General features: G+C 36.5%; 1 pseudogene; it reads right to left on the bottom strand.

Annotated features, from left to right (window-relative positions):
• Positions 1 to 17,510, bottom strand: part of LOC122230701 — a 31,900-nt pseudogene that overhangs the window by 11,411 nt on the left and 2,979 nt on the right.

Below are 17,510 nucleotides of genomic sequence, written 5' to 3'. Positions count from 1 at the left end.
TGGTATGAAGAAGAGTAGCCACCATGTGGTATGATGAGATTCACACCCATAAAAGTAGATGGTGTACTAGAACCCTAGAAAATGCCTTTGCTACTGCTGCTGATTATATCTATGTAGCTAAAAGCAAAACTTGATTAACACAGTAATGGGGAGGGGGGGACGCCTGGGTGGCTCAGTTGGTGGAGCATCAAACTCTTGATTTTGGCTCAGGTCATGATCTCACAGTTCATGAGATCAAGCCCCACATCCAGCTCTGTGCTGGCCATAGGGAGCCTGCTTGGGATTCTCTCTTCTCTCTCTGTACCTCCCTGCTTATGCTGTCTCTCAAAATAAATAAATAAACTTAAAAAAAAAAACAGTAATAGGGCAAAACACTGATGACACCCCCATGGAGTTAATTCAAGGGGTTAATTCAAACTCATCTTAATCTCACATCTCTCAAAATCATCACTGAGGAGGCCCCTAGCCTTGATGATACTAATTGGGACATTCTGAAGAAGAAACTTACAAATATGAGCAAGTTAGAATGGACACCCTCCCCCCCCCAAATACATTTAACAACAACCGAAAGAAAGAGGTAACAGAGGAGAAAGGCAGGGTGGGAGAGTGAGGAAAGAAATTAAAGCAGAGGTCTCACTTTTGACACATGTGGAATCTAACATTACTTAAAAAAAAAAAACTATAACAGAAAAAGGGTACACATTGTCTTTTGCACCTCTACATCAGAGCTTCTGAATTACTTTTAACATTGCATGAGATACACCAATGACAAACCTCAATGTTCGTAATCAATACTGGGGCAACAATAACACATACACCAAAATAGCCATCTGCATTCATCAAGGTAATTCCTTGGGATTACTTTTAAGAGTCTGTAACTCTTAAGAGTTACAAAATATTAGGTAGAATACAAATATCATGCCCTGTCTTAACACATGAAATTAAATATCCCATAGTTAGAAAACCCATTTGTTAAATGACCTCAATGTAGGCATGGAAGTTCTCATCTAACAAGTCATAATTTAAAATAAAATGAAGATTTTGGCATTTACAGCCAGTGTAACAAAAGGGCACACTTTGGATCTGCTCAACACATTAAAACTGTTAATAAACCTATTTCATATTAAAGAGGTTCCTTTAAGGATTAAATCCTATTTAGTGAAGGAGTGATTACTCCCAGTGGTTCTCCATTTAAATGCCTAATTTGGACTACTCTTAAACCTGGAAAGAATGAATGGTGCCTTGCAGTGCACTACTATAAACTTTAATGCCAAGCCCCATCTATTAGGGTGCCCATCTCCAATGTTACTGAAATTGCTATTTCTAAGTATGTACTAATAAATACTATCTCACAATCACACATCTGGCACATATGTTCTGCTCAACTCCTATTTCAACAAGCTCTCAGCCGCCATTTCTCTTCATCTTCATCTTTGAAGGATACAAATCACTTGTAACAGGATTCTCATGGACTATCTCAACAGCCCTCACAATAAGCTCCCTCACAATAAGCTTTGTGAACAAGATCTTAACCACATTTAACTTTCTCTGGGAGCACATGTATGACACTGCATTGAAAACAAACTTCTTTTGCAGATTCACTGAGACTACTCATTCAAGACACATTCACATGGGAGCTCACAAAAGGGTAGATGCTACAGCCTTACATAGAGCATACACCAAGGCACTTCAGTTGGATTTCTGAGGAGAAGTACTTGTTCATTTGAAGGTCTTTCCAACCCTGACTGTCAAGGATGCATGACAGTATTACAAGCTTTCCAAAACACATTTTCCCACAGAAGTATATATGTATGTGAGGAAAATTCTGGGATGATGTTGGAGCACCAGGAATATGTCTCCTGACCTAGACAACAAGTCCACTGGCAAAATCTGTCTAAGATAACTATTATTGAACTCTGCAGTCAATTGACGGCTTTTAACACCCAGGGGAAGTCTTTAACTATAAATTGTAGATAATTTCATCTCTTATCACAAAACAGGCTACCCATTCCACCAACCCTCAGTCTCGAAGCAGGCAGCTATACATGTGTTCATAAAGCAGTTTGCACACACGTTTCAGGAGCCAGAAAGGGCAAAAATGACCTTCTCCTCCAAATATCAAGTATCTGTGTTCTGATTGCTGATTGCTCCTTCTGATCAAAGAGGTGCAGACAAATAAGTCAGTAACAATAATTTTCCATCAGTGCCTCATTGTTGCAAGCACCTCCTCCTGTGGTTGAATGGACATGGACTCCCGGGGATTTAAAAGGGTGATAGCCTTTTTTCCTTGTTTTTCTTATTTTTCCCTTTTGAGAGAACACATTAAAGGCTAGGAAATTGGAGGGGCGCCTGGGTGGCTCAGTCAGTTAGGCATCTGACTTCAGCTCAGGCCATGATCTCATGGTTCATGAGTTCGAACCCCCCATCGGTTCCCTGTTCTCAGCACAGAGCTGTCTTTGGTTCCTCTGTCCCTTCCCTCTCTGCCCCTCCCCTCCTCATGCTCTCTCTGTCTCTCTCTCTCTCAAAAATAAATAAACATTAAAAAATTTTTAAATGTTAGGACATTGGAAAACAACTATATATACCAGGAACATTAGAAAGCATCCATTTATGACCAGGACAAGGCTCATTAAAGACCTGAGAATAGTGAAATTTACACTTCAGGTTGATCCTCACCACAAAGGCAGGATAAAAAATTTTTTAAAAACCATCAAAAACAATAAACAAAATTAATAACAAAAATCTCACATCCTGGAGAAAGGAGGAAAGTCTCATCTCCAGATTTGACACACCATTAGATTCAATTTTTCAGTTTTCAACAAAAATCACAAGATACTCCAAGAAACTGGACACTAAGGCTTATTGAGAAGAAAATAATAAATCAACAGAAACTGTCCCAGAGAAAGACCTGATGGCAGATATACTAGACAATGACTTTAAAATAACTGCCTTAAAGATTCTCAGATAACTAAAGCAAGATGTGGATAAAGTCAAGGAAAAAGTGTGTGCAAAATAAAAATGTCAATAAAAGGATAGAAAATCTAAATGGAAACCAAAAACAAATTTTAGAACTGAAAAATACAATAAATGAAATGAAAATTTCACTTGAGGGATTCAAAGGCAGATTCGAGCAAGCGAAAGAAATTATCAGTGAACCTGAAAAGAAAACAATGGAAATGATACAGGCTGAAGAAGAGAAAGTTAAAAGATTTAAGAAAAGAGAACATAGCCTAAGAGTCCAACATATACATTGTGGATGTTCAGAAGGAGAAGAGAGAAAGAAAGGGATAGAGAGAACATTTTAAGTAATAATGGTTGAAAGCCTCCCATATTGGATGAAAGATATGAATATAAACATCCAGGAAGCTCAACAAACTCCAAGCAAAATGAACTCAGACACTCACATCAAGACACATTATGATCAAAATTTAGAAAGATAAAGAGAGAATATTAAAAGCAGCAAGAGGAAATTGACTCATCACATACAAGTGATTATCAATAAGATTATCAATAGATTGCTTTTTAAAAATTTTTTTTACATTTATTATTTTTGAGAGACAGAGACAGACCACTAGTCAGGGAGGGATAGAAAGAGAGGGAGACACAGAATCCGAAGCAGGCTCCAGGCTCTGAGCCATCAGCACAGAACCTGACGCGGGGCTCAAACTCACAAACCGTGAGATCATGACCTAAGCTGAAGTCAGACGCTTAACTGACTGAGCCACCCAGGTGCCCCTCAATAGATTTCTAATAAGAAATCAGAAATCAGAAGGCAGTGGGACAACATATTCAAATCACTAAAATCAAGACACATTATGGATCAAAATTTAGAAAGATAAAGAGAGAATATTAAAAGCAGCAAGAGGAAATTGACTCATCACATACAAGTGATTATCAATGAGATTATCAATAGATTTCTAATCAGAAATCAGAAGTCAGAAGGCAGTGGGCCAACATATTCAAAGCGCTAAGAGAAAAGAATGCATCTGGCATGTTGAATGCAACAAAAAATTCTGCATCTGGCAACACTGTCCTTCAAAAGTGAGGGAGAAATTAAGACATTCCCAGATAAACAACACCTAAGGAAATCTTTTGCCACTAGACCTATACTGAGAGAAAAGTTCAACGGAGTCCTCCAAGGGAAAATGAAAGGACACCGGATACTAACTCAAAGGTATCTGAAGATACAAAGATTTTAGCAAAGGTAAATGCATGGATAATTATAAAAACTAGTACTATTCTAACAATGGTTTTAACTGCACTTCTTGTTTTCTACATGATTTAAGAGACTGGTACATTAGAAACTACTATTAGGGTTTTTTAAATTTTTATTCAAATTCCAGTTAGTTAACATACATATAATATTAGTTTCAAGTACACAATATAGTGACTCAACATTTCCGTACAACACCCAGGGTTCATCACAAGTGCATATTTCTGTCACGTATTTAACCTACCCCCTGATCCACCTCCCCTGTGGTAACCATTAGCTTGTTCTCTATAGCTAACCATCTATTTCTTAGTTTGCCTCTTTTTTTCTCTTTTCTTATTTGTTTTGTTTCTTAAGTTCTACCCATGAGTGAAATTATATGTTATTTGTCCTTCTGTGACTGACTTATTTCATTAAGCCTAATACTCTCTAGTTCCATCCATGTCATTCCAAATGGCAAGATTTCATTTTTTTTCTATGGCTAAGTAACATTTCATTGTAGACACATACCATTTCTTCTTTATCCATTCATTTGTTGATGGATACTTGGGCTGTTTCCATAATTTGGCTATTGTTGATAATGCTGTTATAAACATCGGGGTGAATGTATCCCTTTGAATTCATCTTTTTGTATATTTTGGGTAAATACCTAATAGTGCAATTGCTGAATATAGGGTAGTTATATTTTTAATTTTTAACTTTTTGAGGAGCCTGTATATTGTTTTCCACAGTGGCTACACCAGTTTGTATTCCCACCAATACTGCAAGAGAGTTCTTCTTATCCAGATCCAGGAGGCACAGAGAACTCCCATCAAAATCAACAAAAGCAGGCCAACATCGAGAAATATTATAATTAAATTTGCATAATATATAGTGATATAGAAAAAATCTTAAAATCAGCCAGATAAAAGACGTCCTTAACTTACAAGGAAAGACCCATAAGCCTAGCTGGAGATTTCTCAACAGAAATTTGGAAGGCTAGAAGGGAGTGGCATGATATATTCAAAGTGCTGAATGGGAAAAATATGTAGCCAAGAATACCCTATCTATCAAGGCTATCATTCAGAGTAGAAGGAGAGATAAAGAATTTCCCAGATGAACAAAAACTAAAAGAGTTCATGACCACTAAACCAGCCCTGCAAGGAATATTAAAGGAGACCCTTTGAGTGCAAAGGAGAGACCAAAGGAGGCAAAGACAAGAAAGGATCAGAGAAAATCTCCAGAAGCAATGACAAAACAAGTAATAAAATGACAATAAATACATATCTATCAACAATTAATTTAAGTATAAATGGACTAAATGCTCCAATCAAAAGACAGGGTGTCACGCTGGATTAAAAAAAAAAAAAAAAAAAGACCCACCTATATGCTGCCTACAAGAGACAATTTTAGACCTAAGATTGAAAGTGAGGGGATAGAGAAAATTTATCATGCAAATGGACGTCAAAAGAAACCCAGAGTAGTAATAATTATATAAGACAAACTAGATTTTAAAACAAAGACTATAACAAGATAAAGGAGGGCACTATATCATAATATAGGGGACAATCCAACAAGAAGATATAACAATTCTAAATTTTTATGCACACACCATGACAGCACCCAAATATATAAAACAATTAATAACAAACATAAAGGAACTATTGGATAAATAGGAGTTTTAAAACTAATATTTTTTAAACTTTGCTTGTAACTCCAAGTTTTCTACATAATTTAAGATACTAATGCTTTGAGATGAAAGATAGATTATGTCTGGAAGCACACAATTTATAAAAATATAATTTTGTGACATCAACAGCAAAAAGGTGTGGGGCTAAAGCTTTACAAGAGCAGAATTTTAAATGTAATTAAATGTAAGCTGATATAATGTAAAATGTGAGTGACATAGATTTAGCAGGCTAAATGAATCCCCACGGTAACCACATACCAAAAAATAAAAAAATAAAAAACTATAGAATATACACAGAAAGAAATCAAAAAGAAATTTAAGCATTTCACAACAAAGATTCAACTAAACGCAAAGGAAACAGTATTGCATAAAATGAGGGACAAAAAAAGCTGTAAGGCACATAGAAAACAAATAGCGAAATTACAGAAGTTAAGTCATTCCTTATGAGTAATAACTTTAACTGTAAACGGTTTAAACTCTCCATTAAAAAGACAGAAAATGGCAGAATGGACAAAAACACATGATTCCATTGTAATAGATTTGTATGGTGATAGATGGTAGCTAGGTGTGTGAGCATAGCATAACATATAGAGTTGTCCAACCACTATATCATACACTTGAAACTAATGTAACATTGTCTATCAACTATACTTCAATAAGAAATAATAAAAATAAATAAACATTAAAAAGATATTAAGAATAGGGGGAAAGGTGAGTGGTGTATGGAAACTTTCTATACAATCTTAACAAGTTTTCTGAAAACCTAAAATTATTCCAAAATTAAGAAATGTATTAACTAACTAAATAAAGGCAAAAATCAAAAGGGCACACACACACACAAAGAAAAACATGATCCAACTATGCACTATCTATAAGAGACTCAATTTATATCCAATGACAGAGATAGACTGAAAGGGAAATGACAGAAAAAGATATCCCATGCAAATAATAACCAAAAGAAAGCAGATGAGCAAATATCAGCCAAATAGCCTTTAATAAAAAATATCCCATGAGACAAAAAGCACATTACAAACTAATAAAAGTTTCAATACATCAGGAAAATATAACAATTTTAAATACACATGTGCCTAATAAGAGAACATCAATATATCTAAAGTAAAAACTTGCAGAATTGAGGGAGAAATACACAGTTATATAATAACCATTGGAGGTTTCAAAATCCACTCTCAATACTGATAGAATAACCAGAAAGAAGATCAGTAAGGAAATAGAAGACTTGCACACATTGATCCACTAGATGTAACAGACACATACAGAACTCTCTACCCAACAACAGCAGCATATACATTCTTCTCAAGGATACATGGGACATTCTCCAGCAGATGCCATATGTTCAGCCACAAAGAAGTCTTAATAGATTTTAAAATACAATTTTTGCAGGACATCTGAACACAACAGGATGAAGTTAGAAATCAACAACAGAAGGAAAACCAGAAAATTCACAAATTATGGGTATTTAAAAACACCCTTTTAAAGAAGCAATGTATCAAAAAGAAATCACAAGGGAAAAGAGAAAATACTTAGAGATTATATGCACCAAAAGCAGTACTAGAAAGAAATTTAAAGCTGTAAATGCCTACATAAAGAATAAAGTTCTTGGGGAGCCAAGGTGGTTCAGTTGGTTGAGCAACTGACTTCAGCTCAGGCCATGATTTCCTAGTTTGTGGGTTTGAGCCCTGCATTAGGCTCTGTGCTGACAGCTTGGAGCCTGGAGTCTGCTTCAGATTTTGTGTCTCCCACTCTCTTTGCCTTGCCCCTGCTTGTTCGTTCTCTCTATCCCTCTCTCTGTCTCTCTCTCAAAAATAAATAAACATTAACAAATTTAAAAAAGAAAGAAGAAAATTCTCAAATCAATAACATATTATGCCATCTTAAAACACTGGGAGAAAAACGTATACTAAACCTAAAACAAAAGGAGGTAGAATTAAAAGATTAGGGGAGAAATTACTAAAATGAGAAATAGAAAAACAATAGTGAATCAATGAAAACCAGTTCTTTGAAGAGATCAAGAAACTTAACAAACAAGACCGAAAGATACAAATTACTAGGACCAGAAATAAAAGAAGGAACACCACTAATGTTGACACAATAATTAAAAGGACTATTAAAAAAATCTATGAACTTTAGATGTCAATAAATTAGATAACACTGTTGAAATATCTAAATTCTTAGAAGATGTAAACTACTAAAGTTAATTTAAAGAAGAGAAAGACATTCTGAGTAGACCTATAAAGAAGAAAGCTTGTCCCATGTGGGGCAAGAATCTCTTGCCTTATAAATACCCAAAATATAGGGGAAGGAGCCAAGATGGCGGAACAGCATGGAAGCTTTTTGTGTGTCTCGCATCCATGAAATACAGCCAGACCAACACTAAACCATCCTACACACCTAGAAAACTGACTGGAAGATTAACACAACAATCTGCACAACCTGAACCACAGAATTCAGCAGGTACGCGACACAAAAAACTGAACTTGGGGAGCAAGAAGCCCCGAAAGGTAGGGAACCCCTTTTGCGTGCAGTGAGAGGACAGAGACTGGGGAGGGGGGAGCATACGGGAAAAGCACCCTTCCCCAAAAGCAGCTGCAGAGAAAGTGGAAAATTGGAAACAGCCGCAGGGACTAAGCTGAAAAGGGAGAGAGGGTTTAAATTCCATTAAGACTGTAAACAAGGGGAGCACAAAGGCTGCATCTCCGCAGCTCCATACCTGGCGGTGCTCTGGTGGGAAAGGTGAATCCCTAGGAACAGAGTGGGGTCCGGGAGGTTATCAGGCCACACAGGGAAAAGCGGTTCCACTGCTGGAGGGACACTTGGTAGAGACTGTTGAAGCCGCCTGTTCCCAGCAGACCCCGGAAGGCAGCCACATTCACTGGTGCTGGGGCAAGGTTGTTGAGGGTGAAGCCTGGTGCCGGATGTGTGTTGCGATTTTCTATGGTCCCTGAAACGCTGAGGCTACACTGTCTCGCGATCTTTTTTGGGGGTGGGCTGGCACCTGGCCACAGTCTTGGGGCACCGGCAACAGCAGCATCCAGCAGGCGTTCCTGGGTGCAGCCGACATTCGGCACTGCTCATTCAGCCATTGCTCAGTGAGACCCTCCCGCAGAGGTGTGGAGCGGGTCAAAGCTGCAGTCCTTCGGAAGTAAGGGGCCGGGGAAAGCAGCCGCATCTGAGACAAAACTCGGGAGAGAGGTAGTGCCTGGGGCCTGGTCACGGAGAGTGAAGAAGCGGGGAGTGGAGGAGAGCTGAAGATGGAGGTCGGGTGCATGATTGCTGATCCGGGAGAACAGACTGGTTGACGCCATTTTTCACCGCTCTTGCGCATGCACATGTGCACCGACGAGCACCAAAACAATCCACCCCAGTAGTCTAGCAGCTCCATCTAGTGGAGAGCGGAGCTGTTACACCAAGCCCTGCCCAACTGGGCCAACTTCTCTCTTCAAGACAAACCTCAGGGCCTGTTTAATTCATGGACTATAAAGAGCTGCATGGACTGACCTCTAGGGGAAAGCAAAGCAATTTCAGTCCTACTTCAATCTGTTAGCAGGTTCATCTATTCAATTTTCTTTTTCTCTCTCTTTTTCCTTTTTCTCTTTTACAATTCTTTTCTTTTTCTTGAATACAGAAAGAGAAAAAACTCATTTTTTATTTTCAATTTTTATTAAAAATATCTGTCTTTAATTTTTTACTATATTTTTTACTTTTGTGTAATTTTTTTCAAATTATGCTTTACTTCCATCATTTTATTTTAGTCTACTTCAGCATACTCACCTTTTCAAATTTTCAAACAATTTCCTTTTTTTATTTCTTTTTCTTTTTTTCTTTTTCATTTCTTTTCTTTTTCTAGAATGCAGAAAGAAAAACTTCATTTTTACTTTCAGTTTCTTTTAAAAATATTTTTATTTAAGGGGCGCCTGGGTGGCGCAGTCGGTTAAGCGTCCGACTTCAGCCAGGTCACGATCTCGCGGTCCGTGAGTTCGAGCCCCGCGTCAGGCTCTGGGCTGATGGCTCGGAGCCTGGAGCCTGTTTCCGATTCTGTGTCTCCCTCTCTCTCTGCCCCTCCCCCGTTCATGCTCTGTCTCTCTCTGTCCCAAAAATAAATAAAAAACGTTGAAAAAAAAATTTTTTTTTTTAAAAATATTTTTATTTAATTTTTATTACTATATTTTTTGCTTTTATGTAAATTTTTTGAAATTCTATCTTACTCCCATCATTTTATTTCAGTCTACTACAGTGTATTCACGTTTTCAAACTTTCCAACGATTTCTTTTTTTTTGGTCTTATCTTTTCTTTTTTTCTTTTTTTAATCTTTTTTTTCTCTTTTTTGTTTCTTTTTTCTTAAATACAGAAAACAAAAAAAATCATATTTTTAAATTTTTATTAAAAATATTTTTCTATATTTTTTTCTACTGTATTCTGTAATTTTGTGTATTTTAGTCTACTTTAGTGTATTCATTTTTTCAAATTCTCAATTCTTTTCTTTCTCTCCCCCCATTTTTTTGTTTCTTGTTTGTTTTTTGTTTTTTGTTTTTGTTTGTTTCTCTAATCTGTCAAACCACCTTCTACACCCAGACCAAAACACACCTAGGATCTAGCATCATTTATTCGATTTGTGTGTGTGTGTGTGTGTTTAATTTTTAATTTTAATATTTTTTAATTTTAATTGTTTTTTCAATTTTTCTACCTCATTAATTCCTTTTCTCCCTTCAAAATGACAAAAGGAAGGAATTCATCCCAAAAGAAAGAGCACAAAGAAACGACAGCCAGGGATTTAACCAACACAGACACAAGCAAGATGTCTGAACCAGAATTTAGAATCACGATAATAAGAATACTAGCTGGACTCAAAAATAGATTAGAATCCCTTTCTGCAGAGATAAAAGAAGTAAAAAATAGCCAGAATGAAATTAAAAATGCTATAACTGAGCTGCAATCATGGATGGATGCGGTGGCAGCAAGGATGGACAAGGCAGAACAGAGAATCAGTGATATAGACGACAAACTTATAGATAATAATGAAGCACAAAAAGAGGGAGATTAAGGCAAAAGAGCACGATTTAAGAATTAGAGAAACCAGTGACTCTTTAAAAAGGAATCACATCAGAGTCATAGGGGTTCCAGAGGAGGAAGAGAGAGAAATGAGGGTAGAGGGTTATGTGAGCAACTCATAGCGGAAAACTTTCCTAACCTGGGGAAAGACACAGACATCAAAATCCAGGAAGCACAGAGGACTCCCATTAGATTCAACAAAAACCGACCATCAACAAGGCATATCGTAGTCAAATTCACAAAATACTCAGGCAAGGAGAGAATCATGAAAGCAGCAGGGAAAAAAAAGTCCCTAACCTACAAGGGAAGATAGATCAGGTTTGCAGCAGGCCTATCCACAGAAACTTGACAGATGAGAAAGGAGTGGCGGGGTATATTCAGTGTGCTGAATCAGAAAAATATGCAGCCAAGAATTCTTTATCCAGCAAGGCTGTCATTCAAAATAGAAAGAGAGATAAAAAGTTTTCCAGACAAACAAATATATATATTTTGGTATATATATATATATATATATATATATATATATATATATATATATCAAAAGCAACAAAGATTATAAAGGACCAGAGAACACCACCAGAAACTCCAACTCTACAAGCATCATAATGACAATAAATTCATATCTTTCACTACTCACTCTAAACATCAATGGACTCAATGCTCCAATCAAAAGACATAGGGTAACAGAATGGATAAGAAAACAAGATCCATCTATATGCTGTATACAAGAGACTCACTTTAGACCTAAAGACACCTACAGATTGAAAATAAGGGGATGGAGAACCATCTATCATGCTAATGGTGAACAAAAGAAAGCTGGAATAGCCATACTTTTATCAGACAATTTAGACTTTAAAATAAAGACTGTATCAAGAGATGGCAGAAGGGTATTATATCATAATCAAGGGGTCTATCCACCAAGAAGACCTAACAATTGTAAACATTTATGCACCAAATATATAAATCAATTAATCACAAACATAAAGTAACTCATCGATAGTAATACCATAATAGTAGGAGACTTCAACGCCCCACTCACAGCAATGGATATATCAATCTAATCAAAAAACCAACAAGGAAACAATGGCTTTGAATGACACATTGGACCAGGTGGACTTCACAGATATATTCAGAACATTTCATCCTAAAGCAGCAGAATATACATTCTTCTCCAGTGCACATGGAACGTTCTCCAGAATAGACCACATACTGGGACACAAATGAGCCCTAAGTAAATACAAAAAGATTGAGATCATACCATGCATATTTTCAGACCACAATGCTATGAAAATCGAAATCAACCACAAGAAAAATTTGGAAAGGTAACAAATACTTGGAGACTGAAGAACAACCTACTAAAGAATGAATGGGCTAAACAAGAAGTTAAAGAAGAAATTAAAAAATATATGTAAGTCAATGAAAATGATAGCACCACAACCCAAAACCTCTGGGACGCAGCAAAGGCAGTCATAAGAGGAAAGTATATAGCAATCCTAAATAAGGCCTTCCTAAAGAAGGAAGAAAGATCTCAAATATACAACCTAACCTTACACCTTAAGGAGCTGGAAAAAGAACAACAAATAAAACCCAAAACCAGCAGAGGACAGGAAATAATAAAGATTAGAGCAGAAATTATTGCTATCGAAACCAAAAAAAAAAAAAAAAACAGTAGAACAGATCAATTAAACCAGAAGCTGGTTCTTTGAAAGAATTAACAAAATTGATAAACCACTAGCCAGTTTGATCAAAAAGAAAAAGAAAAGGACCCAAATAAGTAAAATCAAGAATGAAAGAGGAGAGATCACAACCAACATAACAGAAATAAAAACCATAATAAGAGAATATTATGAGCAATTATATGCCAATAAAATGGGCCATGTGGAAGAAATGGACAAATTCCTAGAAACATATACACTACCAAAACTGAAACAGGAAGAAATAGAAAATGTGAACAGGCCCATAACCAGTAAGGAAATCAAATTAGTAATCAAAAATCTGCCAAAAAACAAGAGTCCAGGGATGGATGGCTTTCCAGGGAAATTCTACCAAACACTTAAGGAAGAGTTAACACCTATTCTCTTGAAACTGTTCAAAAAAATAGAAATGGAAGGAAAACTTCTAAACTCTTTCTATGAAGCCAGCATTACCCTGATTCCAAAACCAGACAGAGACCCCACTAAAAAGGAGAACTATAGATCAATTTCCCTGATGAACATGGATGGATGCAAAAATCCTCAACAAGATATTAGCCAACTGGATCCAACAATACTTTAAAAAAAGTATTCACCACAAGCAAGTGGGATTTATACCTGGGATGCAGGGCTGGTTCAATATCCGCAAAACAATTAATGTGATTCATCACATCAATAAAAGAAAGGGCAAGAACCATATTATCCTCTCAATAGATGCAGACAAAGCATTTAACAAAATACAGTATCCTTTCTTGATAAAAACCCTCAAGAAAGTAGGGATAGAAGTATCATACCTCAAGATGATAAAAGCCATATATGAGCAACCCAACGCTAATATCATCCTCAATGGGCAAAAACTGAGAGCTTTCCCCCAAGGTCAGGAACAAGACAGGGATGTCCACTCTCGCCACTGTTATTCAACATACTATTGGAAGTCTGAGCCTCTGCAATCAGAGAACACAAAGAAATAAAAGCCATCCAAATTGGCCGGGAGGAGGTCAAACTTTCACTCTTCATAGACGACATGATATTCTAGATGGAAAACCCAAGAGATTCCACCAAAAAACTGCTAGAACTGATTCATGAATTCAGCAAAGTTGCAGGATTTAAAATCAATGCACAGAAATCGGTTGCATTCCTATACACCAACAATGAAGTGACAGAAAGAGAAATCAAGGAATCGATCCCATTTACAATTGCACAAAAAAACCCATAAAATACCTAGGAATAAATCTAACCAAAGAGGTGAAAAATCTATACACTGAAAACTATAGAAATCTTCTGAAAGAAATTGAAGAAGACACAAAGAAATGGAAAAAGATTCCATGCTCCTGGATAGGAAGAACAAATATTGTTAAAATGTCGATACTACCCAAAGCAATCTACATATTCAATGCAATCCCTATCAAAATAACACCAGCATTTTTCACAGAGCTAGAACAAATAATCCTAAAATTTGTATGGAACAAGAAAAGATCCCAAGTAGCCAAAGCAATCTTGAAAAAGAAAACCAAAGCAGGAGGCATCACAATCCCAGACTCCAAGCTATACTACAAAGCTGTAATCATCAACACCGTATGGTAATGGCACAAGAACAGACACTCAGATCAATGGAATAGAATAGAGAACCCAGAAATGGACCCACAAATGTATGGCCAACTAATCTTTGACAAAGCAGGAAAGAATATCCAATGGAATAAAGACAGTCTCTTCAGTAAGTGGTGCTGGGAAAACTGGACAGCGACATGCAGAAGAATGAACCTGGACCACTTTCTTACACCATACACAAAAATAAACTCAAAATGGATGAAAGACCTCAATGTAAGACAGGAAGCCATGAAAATCCTCGAGGAGAAAGCAGGCAAAAACCTCTTTGATCTTGCCCGCAGCAATTGCTTACTGAACATGTCTCTGGAGGAAAGGGAAACAAAAGCAAAAATGAACTACTGGGACCTCATCAAAATAAAAAGCTTCTGCACAGCGAAGGAGACAATCAGCAAAACTAAAAGGCAACTGACAGAATGGGAGAAGATATTTGCAAATGACATATCAGATAAAGGGTTAGTATCCAAAACCTATAGAGAACTTATCAAACTCAACACCCAGAAAACAAATAATCCAGTGAAGAAATGGGCAAAAGACATGAATAGACACTTCTCCAAAGAAGACATCCAGATGGCCAACAGACATATGAAAAAATGCACAACATCACTCATCATCAGGGAAATACAAATCAAAACCACAATGAGATACCACCTTACTCCAGTAAGAATGGCTAACATTAACAACTCAGACAACAACAGATGTTGGCAAGGATGCAGAGAAAGAGGATCTCTTTTGCATTGTTGGTGGCAATGCAAGCTGGGGCAGCCACTCTGGAAAATAGTATGGAGGTTTCTCAAAAAACTAAGAATAGAACTACCCTACAACCCAGCAATTGCACTACTAGGCATTTATCCAAGGGATACAGGTGTGCTGTTTTGAAGGGACACATGCATCCCCATGTTTATAGCAGCACTATCAACAATAACCAAAGTACAGAAAGAGCCCAAATGTCCATCGATGGACGAATGGATAAATAAGATGTGGTATATATATACAATGGAGTATTCCTTGGCAATCAAAAAGGATGAAATCTTGCCATTTGCAACTGTGTGGATGGAACTGGAGGGTATTATGCTAAGTGAAATTAATCAGTCAGAGAAAGACAAAAATCATATCACTTCACTCACATGAGGACTTTAAGAGAAAAAACGGATGAACATAAGGAAAGGGAAACAAAAATAATATAAAAACAGGGAGGGGGACAAAACAGAAGAGACTCATAAATAAGGAGAACAAACTGAGGGTTGCTGGAGGGGTTGTGGGGGGGGATGGGCTAAATGGGGAAGGGGCATTAAGGAATCTACTCCTGAAATCATCGCTTCACTATATACTAACTAATTTGGATATAAATTTTAAAAAATAAAAAGTAAAGTTAAATACATAAATAAATAAATAAATAAATAAATAAATAAATACCGAAAATATAAGTGAAGGTTACACATGTGTCTCCACATACTAAAGACATAGTACACAGCTTCAACCAAGACTGTCCTTATCCTCTTCACATATTCAAACATTACTGATCATGAACAAGGCACTAATTCACTTCCCTAAATGCACAATGCTGGTTTTTTGAATAAGACATTCAGTGATACATTCAACTCCCTCACCAGCTTCAGGAAGCAGGTCTCATAAAATTCCATAATGACTTACTTACAAAGGTTCAAATCAAAATAAATGAAACATGGCACGTTCTGGTCATCAAATAAATGAAACATGAGGGTAAATGCCCATTCTAGCTGACCCACTGGCCATCATAAAAGTCAAAAGCCACTCACCTTTTCCTGTTCTCTCAATGGACTTTTGGACCAGCTTGGGAGTTGCCTTATTCTCCCCAGGAAGCCACATTATATTATTAAGGAACCGTTTTATAGCCTCCTGGTATATATGAAAGACCATAAGTTCCAATAGCCAAACTTAACTTTGGGGTGAGGATAGACATCCTGTCTCTCAGAGTGGCTAAAACAACTTAAGAAGAGGTAACACTAATTCTACCCTAACTCTTCCAGAAAATTGAAAAAGGAACACAACCCAATTCATTCTATGAGACAAGCATTGCACTGATAGCACTGATAGCAATGCTAGGGGGAAAAAATCCCAAGAAAAAGCAACGTTCCATGTGAACACAGGTATAATTTTTTAAGCCAAAATTTAAGCAAACCCAAATATGAAAACAAAAATATCATGACCAGGTGGGGTGTGTTCCCAGATTATGAGGTTAGTTTAACATTTGAAATCAATTAGTAAATTCATCATATTAAGAAAATCAATAAAAAACCATATATTCATACTAAGACATGTAGTAAAAACATGAACTACATTTTACAAATTAAATATTGTGGTCTTCAAAGGACATGACTAAAAGAATAAAAAGATGAGTCATGGACTTGTAAAGAATATTTGCAGAGCTTATATTTTTGTGATAAAATATATGTGATAAAATACTTCTATCAAGAATATATATCAAGAACTCTGAAGACTCAATAATAACAAAACAAATGACCCAATGTAGGGATGGGGAAAATCTGACAAACACCTTACCAGTGAAGATACATGGTTGACAAGTAAGCACATGAAAAAAGGCTTAACATCACTGAAATATGACTAAACACACAAGGAAGGCTAAAAGTAAAAAGACTAACCATACCAAGTACTGACAAGGATATGGTGTACATGAAACTTGCAGTCACTTCTGGTGAGATTCAGAATGTTACAGCCATTTTGGAAAACAGTATGGCCATTTCTTTAAAAGTTAAACATGCACTTAATGTATGGTTCAGCCACTGCACTGCTACCAGTTAATCCAGAGAAAAGAAAGTACATGTTCATACAAAGGCTTGTACAAAAATATTCACAGCAAGTGTATTAGTAATAGTTTGAAACTGGAAACATACCTAATGCCCATCAACAGCCAACTAAATAAATATACTGTGGTAGTCCATACCTAGAACATTATTCAGCAACAACTATTCATACAGAAAATATGAATGAATCTAAAAATATTTATGCTGAGTACAATGAACAAAAATATGATCCCATTGATATAAAATCTGAATGACATAATCTAACACATAGGCACATATTAGGGATTGACTGGCAATGGTAATAGAAAGGTAGGAGGCCCCAGACGGGAGATTGCAAAAGGGCATTGCAAATTGTCTGGTGTGGGAACAAATATGTTTGTTGTCTTGATTATGTTGATGGTTTCACAGGTATATATACATACATATGTCAGCATATGTATATGTCCAAATATGTCAAATTATAT

Source organism: Panthera tigris, chromosome A1, assembly GCF_018350195.1.
Source record: "Panthera tigris isolate Pti1 chromosome A1, P.tigris_Pti1_mat1.1, whole genome shotgun sequence".
In the NCBI taxonomy this organism is placed as follows: Eukaryota; Metazoa; Chordata; class Mammalia; order Carnivora; family Felidae; genus Panthera; species Panthera tigris.
The sequence above is the reverse complement of the archived record's forward strand: the minus strand, read 5'-3'. Positions and strand labels throughout refer to the sequence as shown.